Source organism: Mugil cephalus, chromosome 1 (genome assembly GCF_022458985.1).
Source record: "Mugil cephalus isolate CIBA_MC_2020 chromosome 1, CIBA_Mcephalus_1.1, whole genome shotgun sequence".
NCBI lineage: Eukaryota > Metazoa > Chordata > Actinopteri > Mugiliformes > Mugilidae > Mugil > Mugil cephalus.
Window position 1 is genome coordinate 8577332 of NC_061770.1, and position 14104 is coordinate 8591435.

Sequence of the window (14104 nt, forward strand, 5' to 3'; positions counted from 1 at the left end):
TATGAGGCTGTTATTTATGCTCTAATTTGATTAGGTGGGAGGAAAAATGTCTCGTATCTGCCGAGCCCAAGACTGTTAATTTTGGCCTCTGTTACTGACTGAATTTAATGATGTTCTTTCCAGCAGAAAGAGAAAAGCCCGGGTCTTAAGGCGTGCAATGAAATAAAATGTTGCGTTTTTGTCAATATCGATGCTTTTATGTGAAATGATTTGGAGCTTTTCTTGTCATACATGTGCTATAGAGGTGATTGTGCAGAGAGTGGTGGAGGAGGTCCAGGGGTTAATGCGTGTGTCTGAATTTATGTTGGAATTAATGTAAGTGAATGGTTAGAAAACTCGAGTTCTCATGGCAGTGTGTCCTCGGGGCAGAGGGTGTCCTCAGCACAGGATATATGAACCGACACCGAGCACCACCATTCAAGTGGAAATGCTCTTATAGTGTGAAATATTGTTTTAATAGTGAAAGCAACAAATTGTCCCTGAAGGTGTTTTATGGAGCCAACGTCGGGCCTTTGTGACGCCATCTGTGTTGAGTGAGCGCCCACGGTGGGGTCACAGGGGTCGGGCTAGGCTTTGTTTATGTGGCCACTTCTCCTTTAGCCCATCCTCCCCAAGGCAAGGGTCATCATCACAGTGGAGAGAGAAAGAATGTGACTTCACTTTTCTTGGTGGCGCTAACGTCTTGTTTCAGTGGTTGTCAGTGTCTGATCAGTTGTGAGTTTTCATAGGGAGTCCTGTAATCAGGTAGAGATCGCCTGTTACAAAGGTCTTACGCCAACAATAGGGAAGGAACCATAAATTCCACCAGTTACAGGCCCAACAAAGTCTACCGTGTTAAGAAAGCACCTGTGGTCTTAGAGTAAGAGTCTCTAAGAGTGTTTACACTTATGACTTCGATTCCACCATTGTCTTTGGCAACAGCTACTCTTATCAGAGAAAGGAATTTCTGGGGTCACAGATCGTTACCCTATGAATGAATGCTCACAAAGCCATCGTCCATTGAGCCTCCAGTCTCAAGGTGTGAATAATGTTGGAACTTGTGGTTTGATAATAACTTAAACTTTGTTTTAGACTGATGATTAACTCTTGGTTGAAAACATTCAGAACCATACAGCACTTTGATTTGATCGCGTGTGAACGGGGTAAAGATTTGATTCTGATTTATTCTGGATATAAGACACCAGAGCTGCACCAGCTCTGAAAAGTGGAGGGAAAACACAAACACACTTACAGCAATCATGTGATGTGTAGGTGTATGAAGAGAGTATAAAGCTGAGCTATAACAGGTTGTCTGATACTAACTTGTCCGTAAATCACATTCCTGTTGTTAATGTTGTTATAAGTGTTTAAGCAGCTGGCTGTTAAAGTGTGAGAAAAGAAGCTATTTATGTGTGAGCTGCAAATTATTATTAGACGTTACCAGATGATTTTTTTTTCTTGTAATGTGTGTAGACTTTGAGGATTTTTGAGACATTCTGGGAAAAGTTTTAATGCAAACTACTGCTGAACAAAGCCACTGACAGTGGTTAGGTACCCGATGAGCCCCGAAGCTTTATGGTTTGTACTTTCTATACCTGATACCTTTAACAACTATTCTATACAAAACATTAGACAACCATCCATCAGCAGTGTATAAGAACGGAAAAAGAACCAGCAAAAAAAATGTTCATGTTCCTTAATTTCTTAAAGTCACAAGCGAGCTGCACAATTTCAATTTGTCACCTAGACCTTTCCATAGTTTGACTCCTAGAATAGAAACACATCTATATTTAACATTGATTCTCACTTTGCATTTTTCAAAAATACACAACTCCCTCAAATTTCCTTCTCTTAATTTGAATTGTTTGTATCTACCCTCCAGAAGACTATTGTTCCTTATTCTATAAATTATTTACACTGTTTTTAAACGAACAATGCCCTAGAATTTTAAGATGCATGACCCTATGAATAATGGATTGATAGATTCATGGTAACAAGCTTTATTTATTATTCTAATAGCTTTTTTTCTTCTGAATTTGTTTTATACACATTTCCCCAGATCCCAACACAATATGACATATGGCATCATATGTGTATTTGTATTTTTTGTTTGACAGATGTCTTATTTTTTTTAAATAGTAAGAACAGGTTTGGATAGTTTCCCCATTACATACTCAATAAGACTTTCTTGTATTTATTTTATTTCTGCTACACATTGACTGCTGTTACTGAAATGCATAAATATGATGGGCTGGTTACAACGCAAACAAATACTGGCTACAGCTAAATGGTCTTGCTCTTATACTACTCAAAGGTACTCAAAGTGCTTTTACAGTCAGAGACACACCCACTAATTCGCTCACACAAATTCACACACCAGTGCCAGTTGCACTGGGAGCAACAGTTCAGTGTCTTGCTCAAGGACACTTCGGCATATGGGACACTCAGGGGATTGAACCGCTAACCCTTTGGTTCATGGACAACCCGCTCTACCTACTGAGCCAAAGCCGCCCCCCAGCCATGTCTAATAATATTGAAAATATCCCAGTCAGACTAAAAATACATCATGTAATCACATTGGGTCAGATTAAAATGTAATTTTCCATCAGATTGAGAGATGTGGGGTAAACCTTTGATTGTCTGTTTCATAGGAAAATGTGCTGCATCTGATTTTCTTCTCTGGTTTCAATAAATACTTTGTTATGTCGAGTAAAACATCAGGTGAGGGTTAGAGGTGACAAGTTTCAGGAAGGACAAAAACATGGAGGTAACTATACAACAACATGTTCAAACAATTACTTCAAAAAAGATGAATGAAGCTGAAATCAATGAGGGCAACGTTGTTGAAAATGTGGCCGCATCACGGTCATCTTCTTTTACTGAAGGATTCAGGGTTATCTATAATGAGGATTTGTTGTGTTCTTTGGTTATATTTTTGGTAGATTCTGTTCTCCACCGTGGGCCAAATAAATAGTTTGTTTAAATCTATGCTTTCAGGCATGCAGTTAATAATTTCTGAACAGAATAATTTCAACTGATGTGTCGTCACTTTACATCAGATTACCTGGTCACACGTTTAGCCAACAGTTACATGCTGTATTTACACCTTCGTGAAGGAACTGGTCTCTCTGACCACCTCATGTTCAAGTTCAACATTCGCTCTTAGTTTCCATTTGATTCTCTACAAACTAAATAGCTTATAAGGTTAAAGACTGGGCCACAAACATTCTTCATGAAGCCTTTTAACCCTCTAAGACGAAAACATCTGCCCGTGGATTAAAAAAAAGCACTTGAATCAACTCACTGACGGGCAGAATTCAAAGTTTGACTGAACACTGGGAAATTGCGCTTTCTGGGAGAAAAAAGCTGCCATTACGGTGATTATGACGCACCGCTGCTGTTGACTGCAGGTTGGGGGGCTGGGGCCCCAGCAAGAGAGAGCTGTTTGGAGGAGTTTGTTGGTAAAAAACGAAGTTAGTTACACCGCTGAGATGTCATATAGGTCTTCCAGACAAAAGCACAACTTCCCAGAGTTCAGCCTCACTTTGAATGGCACCTGTGTCTGGCTCCCTACAGGTACTCTGGCTTCATCATGTTAAGGTTAAAATAAAGAAGCTTGGTCAGAGTAAAACAAAACAAAAAAAAAAGGTATTTTATTTTGGTCCAATCAAATGTAACTTACCCTGCCACTGAAGTTTCCACAGAACTGAAGCACGACACTGTAATCATCGTCACCTCATTGAACATACCACCTCACGCTGCTTTGACAAAAACGGCAAGACGTGCTTTAACTCAGGCGCTAACTGCAAGTTATAAGTTGTACGATTTGAAATTGTGTTAAATATAAATCTAAAAATGCGGAACAGGTGGAGGTGTTTGAACGCAGTGTGAACAGACCCCTGCTGATTAGTGAATAAAATAACAGTTCTGTCAGAAAGCGTTAACTCTTAGGTGCAATCAACAGTTATTACGCCAAGAATCACTTAATGTCAGTGCGTTTGTGGGGTGTGAGGCCACAAAGATCTTTACTAAACCAATTCTGAGAAGGGTGCGTGCATAGAACGGGCCTGAGAACGAGAAGGAAAAGGTCTTACAGAGGGGAGGAAAACATAGGCAAAGGTCAACAGGAGCACGCAGGGGATAAGGCTTAGAGGACAGAACCTGACAGAAGCAATCAGATGTGTCACAGGGCCACGGCAGAGTGGATGTCAGCGCAGCTGTGGGGGGCTGCTATAAGAATGTCACAGACAATCAGGAGTGTTGAATAAGCGCTCCGGAGCATTTGGGCAGCAGGGAGTGTTTGTGCCTCTCCAGGTTGAAGATATTTTGGCGTCGGAAGCTGAGCTGTATTGACACGATCGGGGCTCACCAACACGGGCGGCGCAGACGCAGACCGTCGCGCAGGTGCTTTCGTTACAGACAAATCTGGTTTCGTGAACGTTCGGATCGGGTGGAGTCGCGCTCCAGGTTGCCGTTGGCTCCCTGACAACTTGCACTTATTTACGATTCGACTCGCAGACTTTGAAGCCACTTAACTTGTTCATGCCTGTCGATTTAGTAAGCAGATGTTGTGTCAAAGATAAAGTGTTAGTTATGAGCCGTGGTCGGGTCGCTGAGGTCACACACACAATCTGCCTTTGTGTGGAGGTGGCACAGCTTCCTCTGGGCCCCTCGTAGCCTCTCAAGCCTGATATTAGTTCCGCCTGGGTGTCTGTTTGAATCCCTCTACGTAGAGTGAAGGATCATGGGAGTTTGACGCTCCCGTGTGCCGTCCTTTAACCGGCCAGTAGGGCTGAACCGCAAAGGGATTGATCAGCAGGATGGGTTCGCCATAAGAAACGCATTATAATAAAGTATGAGGAAGCACAAGCAAGAAAGAGGAACAGAGCACATTTTTAGACTCAGTTTCGCTGAAGAAGTGCCAACAACAGCACAATTTTGTCGGCAGGTCTAGCTCTGGCTCTCTGTGCTGACAGAGAGACGTGATACACAGTGCGTAAAGGCTAGAAAGACCAGTGTAACTCTTACTAAGAAGAAAAAAAAGGAAGAAAGAAGTTGTGAACTGAATTTCAACTTTGACTAGTTCATATTGACACAGTTTCTCTTTTATCTGATGAAATAAGTCCAACATTTACCGCACTTTGTGTCTGATTTTTGTCTAGCTGCAGTTTACAAGAGCTAAAAGAGCTAAAACCATCGTCTGTCTGTGAAGATGGAAATAACAAGCTATGGGGTCACTCGCTGATTGCCACTGGATCCAAACTGAAGACTAGAGAATGTCTTTTTGGTCTATACCCTGTTCTCTACTTTATTCAAGACCTTCGGGTGGAAAAGAGAAGAGACACTTGGTTAGAGGTCAAACCTAACATGTATAGATTCATGGGTGCTAACAAGCAAGAGGCAAAACATATGTTCTACTTAATGTTAAAACTGCATATGAAGTGCATTGAAATTGGAAAGGTTTAAGAAAAAACACACATTTACTCAGCGGTACAATAAACTGGAGAACAAGCCATAATTACAGCGACACAGTAGCTTGTTAAAACAGGTTAATTAGAACTCTACAGACAAATGGCAGTAAAGTACTGGTCATTATGTCACTGAATCAGTAACATAAATGTGCCTTGAGTTTGTTGGGGAAACGATAGTCCTGGCCTGACGCGTCCAAACATCTTACTAATCCACAGCAGACGTGTCCCCACATAGGCTGCTCTTTGAGGCCCAATATCAACCCAAATAAGATATTTATAAGCGGGTATCTAATTAATGAATTACGCTCTCGCCAGATTCCAAGTTTCCCTTTTTTCACGTGTCAGTTTTCATTCTCACATGTCATTCTCATTTAAAATCATCTTGAAATGTTTCCTTGCTGTATTTCTTCCTCTTTCCCACTGCTGGTCTGGCTGTCGTGAGAATTGTGACCCCAAAGAAGGAAGCTCCACATCAGACATGTTTGTCTCTTTGTGCAGCAGGAATATTTTTACTTTCGGTGCATGACAAGATCAAGGAGGATTTTGAATAAAGGACTTTTACTTTTAAATGAGTGTATACATTGTGTTAGCTGCTACTTCCCCCGCTGTAACAAATGCAAATTATAAAAAGCCAGGATGCAAACTTTTATCTATGGAAACATCAGGGCCTGCACGCATTACACCGACAATGAAAGAAAGCAACTAATACTATTTACAAGTACTTTACTCGGATACTTCGACTTTCTGCTACTTCTCCTCCACCACAGTCTGGTTGCAGAGGTTGCATATTATATTTATTTGTACAATATTAATATGGTTTCAGCTATGCTTTCAGATTACTGTCCTCGTATCTGGAGTTCCAGCAGTTTGATAATCCTTTGCGATAAACGTTTATGGTGCATTTTGAAGTCACCTCATGCCAGGAGCCTGTTGGGATGCAAATGTTTAAACAAATATTTATCCCTGCAGGGGAAATCCCCAAGCTGTATTGAAATTAGGTGAAATTATTTCACCCTTATTTGCCACTATGTTAAAGTTACATCCGTGGGAAAACGATGTTATCAATAATCAAATAATTCACTGAACTTCAAGTTAACTTCAACTAGGATTTTATTTTATTTGGTTAAACTGAGCTGAGTAATGATTCCTCTGATTTCATTGCTGTCTGCACTAGTGCAGCAGATGTACTGACCGAGAAGATATGGATCAACATGTGGTGGTGGATTTATGTCCAGCGCTCATGGTTTTGTTTTTGCTCAGTTTTTGGTCTCAACCAACATCAGCTGCTAAAAGCTGCACTAACAGACCGTGTGGAAAACAGCTGCAGGACCGTGATGTCCTTACAGACAATAAATACGGGTGTAGACAGCTAAACAATGAATGAAGCTATTTTTTTCATCTTTGGTAGCACAGATGCTGCACAACAAACAAAAACACAAAAGCGCGGTTCAGCGGCTGCAGCTCTGCTGGTTGCTCCTGTCCTTGCAGCCCGTGCTCATCCACACCCCCTCATGGATCCTAAAAGAAAATCACATTGAGGGTGGAGGCCTCCTCTGCACCTCCCATAATCTCTTGTCAATCCTGCACACATGGGGAGGGAGCGAGCTCCCACTTTGGAGGCGAGGGGCCCAGACCTCACCTCCCCACCGTCGTTCCTCCCTCCTCCCGATTAACCAGACTCCTCTCCCTCCGTGGTCCGTCCTCTCCTGTTACTTAGTTACCAGTTGCCATGCTTCGCCTGGGCCGCGTGTGTTTCCATGGTGACTGAGTCCATTTCGTCGTCCCTCGTCTGCGCTGTCCCGATGGCCTGCAGCCACCCCAGGCCCCGACCCGCGGCTTCCTTCCTCCCCGCCTCATGGTCCCATACGGCTGGCAGCCCCTCGCCGTGCCAGGCTGGTAATGCAACTTCTGGCAGACAAAGGGGCATAAAATGGACTCTAAACACAGAGGCAGGGGGCTCCATTTCTCCTCCGCACAGCAGCAGTGTACGAGGAGAAGGAGCTAAACCCAATAATATCAATTAAAAAGCAAAAGCAAATTAATAAAGTGATTCTGAATTTTTCCCTTTTTAAGTTTAAAAAATCCTAAAAGATTTAATCCGCTCTACTAAAAACATATATATTGTCCCTTTTGCTACTTGCTTATAAGTATGTTTAAATGTCACTTGACGTACTACAGAGGGTGCTGTGAATTTCAAAAAACTTACAAATACTATTTTCTCCAAATGATTCAATTTCACCATGTAAAGACCCTTTAATGGTGTTTTTATTTAACACACAGTAAGAAGCTCTGTAATAAAAAAGAGAAGCAGGGTGCACCCTGGACACGTCGCCAGTCTAATGTAAAAACGGAAAGAAAAATTGAAAGAAAACGACAGCAAAAAATAATATAATAAAAATACTAATAGATATGACATTGTAAGGGTTTTGTAGTTTCAGTGACAACTCAGAAAAAATCTCAAGATCATCATAAACAGTAAAAATATTCAGGGTCCTCTGTGGATCATCGTACAGATACTTGATCAGTTTGGGATCTAGTGAATCTGGAGGTCAACACCTTGTGTTTTTTATGTATTTTTGTTCCTAAACTGTTTTGTGTGTGTGTGTCTGTGTCAGGCTGCATCCTGCTGGGGATGTCTGCTGCCATCAGGGAGTGTCGTTGCTGTGGGGTAGGGGTGTCTGGTCTGGTCTAGGTGGGTGATACATGTCTATGTAACATCCACATTAATACCAGGTCCAAAAGTTTCCCAGCAGAACATTGATTTATCACAAGATGGTCAATGTTATTTACGTCTGGTCATAATGTTATGGCTGATTGGTGTATATTGGTGTTGTTACAGCTTCACCATTGTCTGACATTATTGTAGTTATTGCATCATTAGTCAGTCATCTGTTAAGGTGCTATACACATGGTCACAGGTTTGACTGGATGAGAATGAAAGAAATCACATTTCAAATAATCTCTTAATAGAAGTTACACGATCTCATAATTTAGGATAATCCCTGCACCTCAGGATGAACATTGAAGTTATTTCCTTGGAAGACTGTTGAGATTTGTGTATACAATGTGAGGAATAAGGAGAAATTGGAAAGAGATGCTGCTGCTGAATCTTACAAATGGAAATTTTAAGCTGTAAATTCAACAAAAACTTGACAAAAACAAACAAAATAATGATAATTTTATTAAATTTCACTCAGAAGCAGAAAAAGATTTCACTAAGCGTCACAGCAGTCGTACTTTAGAGAATTGTGTTTCAGTGTGTAGCGTCGATAATGTGTGTGGGACAGGTCCACCTCAGGATGGCCGACACAAAGGAGCCGCAGTTTTCCACGTCTCCATCAGGAGGCAGTATTTATCAAATTGTCAGTCAGACTCAATCAGGCTGGCAGATCTACACGGAGCAGAGCAGGGTAAACTTGTCACCCTAACAGAGGCTGATTCACCATCACTCCCCCTCAGAGTGTCTGCCTCTCATCCTCTGCTTCAGTCTAACACTCACAGCTCTGTTTACTGTGAGACCTGCTCCTCCTCCTCCTCCTCCACCTCCTCCTCCTCCTCCTCTGGGCCGTGTTTAAGTTGTCAAGGACAGATTTTGTTTGTTTACGCTACAAATATGAAAAATTTGTGTTGGTCAAATCAACTCCCCTGAGGAGAAAAACCTCGAGTGTAGTAGTGGAGACACGTTTACTCACAACCACTTTCATATACTTGTTTTCACTGAACCACAAACATTCACTGTTTCTGCTCGACAATGAAGAGTTTTGTTCTTTGTTCTTTCTTTTCTCTCTCCCTCTCCTATTACAAAGTAAGAAACTAAAGATGTCAGTGTATCAGTATCTTAAAAAATATTTGTCCAATTCAATGCAGAATGGGCCAATGACATTAAAAACACAGCTGCTGTATTTTATTTATTATTAGATTATTAGATGCTGAGTGTTTATTTCAGCTCTTTCCAACATTGATGGACATTTGCCATGAGCCAACACTGACCCCTACATTGTAAACTCACTGGTCAGTTCATCAGGTGTGCTGGTGACGTCCTGCACTAAATCTTAATTAAGATTGTGGTATTCATCATTAGTTTAAAATAACCGAGAGAGCTGTTTATTCGACTGTGTTTTCATTTTGAAGGCTGTGGTTTGTGAAACTGTTGAACTATTGTTGCACCAACACTTGATTATTTATTATTTAGTCATTTTATTAGGTTAAATAACACAAACACTTTATTGTTTAATTCAAAAACAGAACAACAAACTACATCCTCCAAAATGTTCACAGAGCTGATTTACCATCGTTCTGATGCTGAACATTATAAGAGTCAGGAAACACAGACTTAGTATAGTTTTATGTGAACGCAGTCACTAGTGTACTACTACTAAACGGTGTGAGTGTGAAGTGAGTGTATATATTTATAATACTGTAATTCTTCCCAAAGCGACCCACTTGCCTCAGTGCTCAGTAATAAAGTTAAATAATAAATTGAATTGAATTCAATTTTATTTTTATTGCCCCTATAACAATTCAAATGACCTCAAGCTGATAAAATCTCTTAACTAAACTGGCCCCATTTCAAAGTTTATTACTCTATAAACATGGCACAATACAGACATCACTAAACTGTAATAACTTATGAAGCAATAGATTTTTTAAATTTTGTTTATATAAGGTTTTACTGTTTATATTAAATGTCCCAAACTATTTATTTACTATTTTTTTTTTTTTTTAATAATTGAATACTTTGTTAGGACAGTTTCTTTATGTTTGTTAGTTTCTTTATGTGTTAACTCCACCACATGACACTTATTTGCAGATAAGGATACCACAAACATAGCGCGCAGAGTCAATAACTTGTGCTAACTAATGTTTTGCATTAGTTTGGATTAAAATAGCTATGACTCTGTGTAAAACAAAGATTATGTTTTTTAGTATTTTATCAAATGTGGACCCACTGACGAAATCAACACAATTTGTATTTTATAACACAAATGAAAATAAAATAGACATTATAATTTTAAGCTGAAAGTATTAGTTAAATTGTTCATTAACAAATTTGCATCAAGCAAACACCTGAAAGGAACAGACTGATGAAATAACAGCCAGGAGTTACAGATGCAGTATAAGTGGAAAGAACAAAAACACTTAATCCTACCTTTCTCATAACACTTCTCATCTTTCATTCGACTCTGCGGGACAGTGCAGCCCTTTAATTTACTTTAGCTGCTTTTCTGAGAAATCACATTTTGTCCAACAAATTACTGTAATCAACAACTCTGAAAACTGCAATACCCATAAGCCTCGGCCGCCGTTGCTATGGAGAAGAATCCCACCAGGTCAGAGGTACAAAAACAGAGAAAACTGGATGACATTTTGTTATTGGTGCATTAACACAAAGTCGCAAGTTACTAGTGAATGCTTCTTACAGAAATGCATCTTGGGAGTTGTATTTAACTTTGCCATTTCACATTGTATGCACATTTCTCTTTTTATTAAAGCAACAGTTAACATTTTAAATGAATGTTTCAGACGGGAGAGTTTAATGGTACTTGTGAGTCCTATGATGTGTTTTTATGGAAAGAATTAACAAGACTTTTAATTCCTGGACCAGAGGTGCCCGACTGTACTCTCTCTACCGCCACTTAGTTTTTCCTTGTGTAAAATTAGTGGAATACCTCTTTAAGTGAACTCTGCTTCCACCACTGGACACCACGAAGGCTAGAACATGCTCAGGGTGTTGGCTAATTTAATAGAGACGACAGCGCGTATGGACAGGGAGGTCGATAAATGATCCAGCCCATCGGGTTGTTACTGAGGTTGGGTGTGAAACCGCTGTCATCCAGCTTTCTGTGTTTGAGGGGTGTGTTTTATTTTTGAATGTGAGGTATCTCGGCGTGAGCCGGCTCTCACTGTGGCCTCCAGGACAGGAGCAGTCCACCCCGTGGTAAATGGGAAGCGCTCAGTGGGGGATCCGGAGCGTAATTACAGCAGTTTTGCCTCATTAGGAGCGAGGAGACGTGACCCTGCCTACAGGTCCGACAGCTGAAGCGCACGGATGGTGTCCCTGAGAGATTACGTCGGCTCAGGAGGCTTTTTCAGTCCCGTGTCCTGCTTCTACAGCGATGCAGGACACGTTTAGATCCTTTAATGTCTTATTTAAAATTTCAAACCGCAGCCCAGTTACATTGCTGCCACTAGTTCAAGCTGTGCCATCAAACAGAAGAATCAAATGTTAAAGTGGTGATTAATACTCAGATTTACCCCTTGAATGTTCATTATTATTAGCCCAGATGCACAGATTTCAGTTTGTGGCTTGGTGATTAGCAGAAACGCATTTTATAAACAAGAGTTTGTTTCTTGTTGGACTCGTTTTTTCTTTAAAGAAATCTTCAAAATTGGTAAAATGTTTTCTAAATGTCCCTCAGACAAACAAATCACATGGTAAATATCACAGGGTTAATATTTCTATAGCATTTACACATGTTGTTCACTTCGCCAAACAAAAACAGGCTCAGCTTTGACCTTAAGATCAAGTCAGATGTGCTGTGTGTAGGCTACACAGTGATATGAATGTGACATTCAAACCTGGACAGGACGCATGTAAAAACCACGCCCCTTAAAAATCGTCATCATGTCTACTCAAAGCCGACTACTAAAATCGGTCACCCGTAACTCCACCAAATGTGATGCAACAAAAATGAAACACAACAATGCCGTGGCTATTTTAATCGCAGTAAAACCAGATGGCCTCTTCAGCTGAATGTGTTTGTGCTGAATGCTGAATACTTTCCGTCCATTCTTTTTATTCTTCACCAATCTCTCGTTGACCCTGTTGTGTCATCCTTTACCTGAGCACAGGTATGTCTTTTCTCTCCCACCTCCCTCTTTCTTCTTCTTTGCATCTTTCCACCGTCAAGGAGATGGTTCCTTCCATCTGAGCTGCTTGAGGTTTCTTCCTGTTGGAAGGGGGTTTTGTTTTTTTCTTGCCATCGCCTCCAAATTTCTTGCTCTGGGGGATTCAGGTTCTGGATTCTGTGAAGCGTCTTAAAACAATTTGGGTCGCTATTGACTCCGTATAAATAAAATTTAATTGAATTGCAACACTCTGCAAACTTATGGGTTTAATAAAACTGTTACATGCTTGTTGTTCCTGACCGGTACAGGGAGCTCCACGACGGTTAATAGTTGCCATTTTTATGCTATTTCACAAGAAAGCAACTAACTAATCCCGTTTATTATTGAACACTCAGCCCCTGATTTTCTTGATTAATATTTTTGTGCTGAAAAAATTCTGTGGTTAAATGTCCTTTTTGTGATCTTCAGTAATCCAAACAGTTTGAGTTTCTATCATGACAGACAAAGCAAACCACTCAGTACTAACATTTGAAAAGCTTTAATGCTTCACTACATTCATCTCATAGCTATCATACTTGTTATTCCATGGGTACCGATCTCATTGTATCATTATTTTTTTCTTCTAAAGATTAAGAAAATAAATGCATCTCACCCTCGAAAACACCTTTCAGACTTGTGGTCCATTAAGTAAACAACGACGAAGATATTCCTCTAAAAGTAGCACTTAAGTAAATGCACATTCACCACTGGTTTTTAATCTGTGCAGAACAAGAGTCAATTTCTCCCTCTATGCATCTGAAACAAGTAGCCCGTTCCAGTAACAACACTGTATGACTGTATATTTACATTCAAAAAACCAAACCCTTTCATTTAAGAGCATGCGTTTAGGTGTTGCCTCCCCCGAGAGGTGGATGGGGAGCCCTGGAGCTCTTATAGCGTGCAGACCAGTCCTGAGAGAAGACCCAACATGAGACCAAATGATGAAATGAAATGAAATAGCTTGCTGAAATTCCTCGACCATTCACCCCCCACGCGCATCCACGCGCAAATGCGAGCTCTGCTTTCCTTCATGTGACGGTTCTGTTGACGGAGCGCCGAGCCGCTCGTCATTCTCGTCGAGGTGGGGCCGCTCGGTCCAGCGTGTACCGGTGTCTGAGTCAGGATGGAGAGGATGAGGACGGGGCATCCCACTCACCCTCTGCACGGCCCGGAGACACTGCTGCGCTGCTGTCATGGCAACAGCAGCAGTCACCACCGCCAGCATGGGCCTGTAATGCACAGGCCAGGAGGAGTCACACACAATGAGAGCACGACACACGGACAAGAAAACTACACAAACGACACAAACACTGTTTAATAAATGTTCCCCTGCAAACATCTGGAGAACAACTCAGCGCTGAGGACCGTCAGATCACTTGACCAAACCTGGTTCCTGATGAATAAGAGAAATTATATCCGTTCTTTGTTTAAATTGCAGGTCTTCCCCCTTTTTTGTTGTCTTTATGGACTGATGCTGCACTGTTGTAGATTTAAAACAGGTCCTTTAAGTGATTTCTAAAAACCAAATCCGTTTGTTAAACTCTGATCCATTTTTATTTCAGTAAAAAAACAGTAAAATTCCCCTTATCTGCATAATTTCTTTCTCATATCAGTATTTTTATGTCGTAAATTCTGCTTCCACCTTCTATCATCTTCCATGTCTTTTTTCTGAGGTACGCTATCCCTGACAGTCCAAGCCGAGACTCTCGAGTGCAGATTAAGCCAGTTATCATTGTAATGCAGTGTTTGAACGTGTGTGGTTTTTC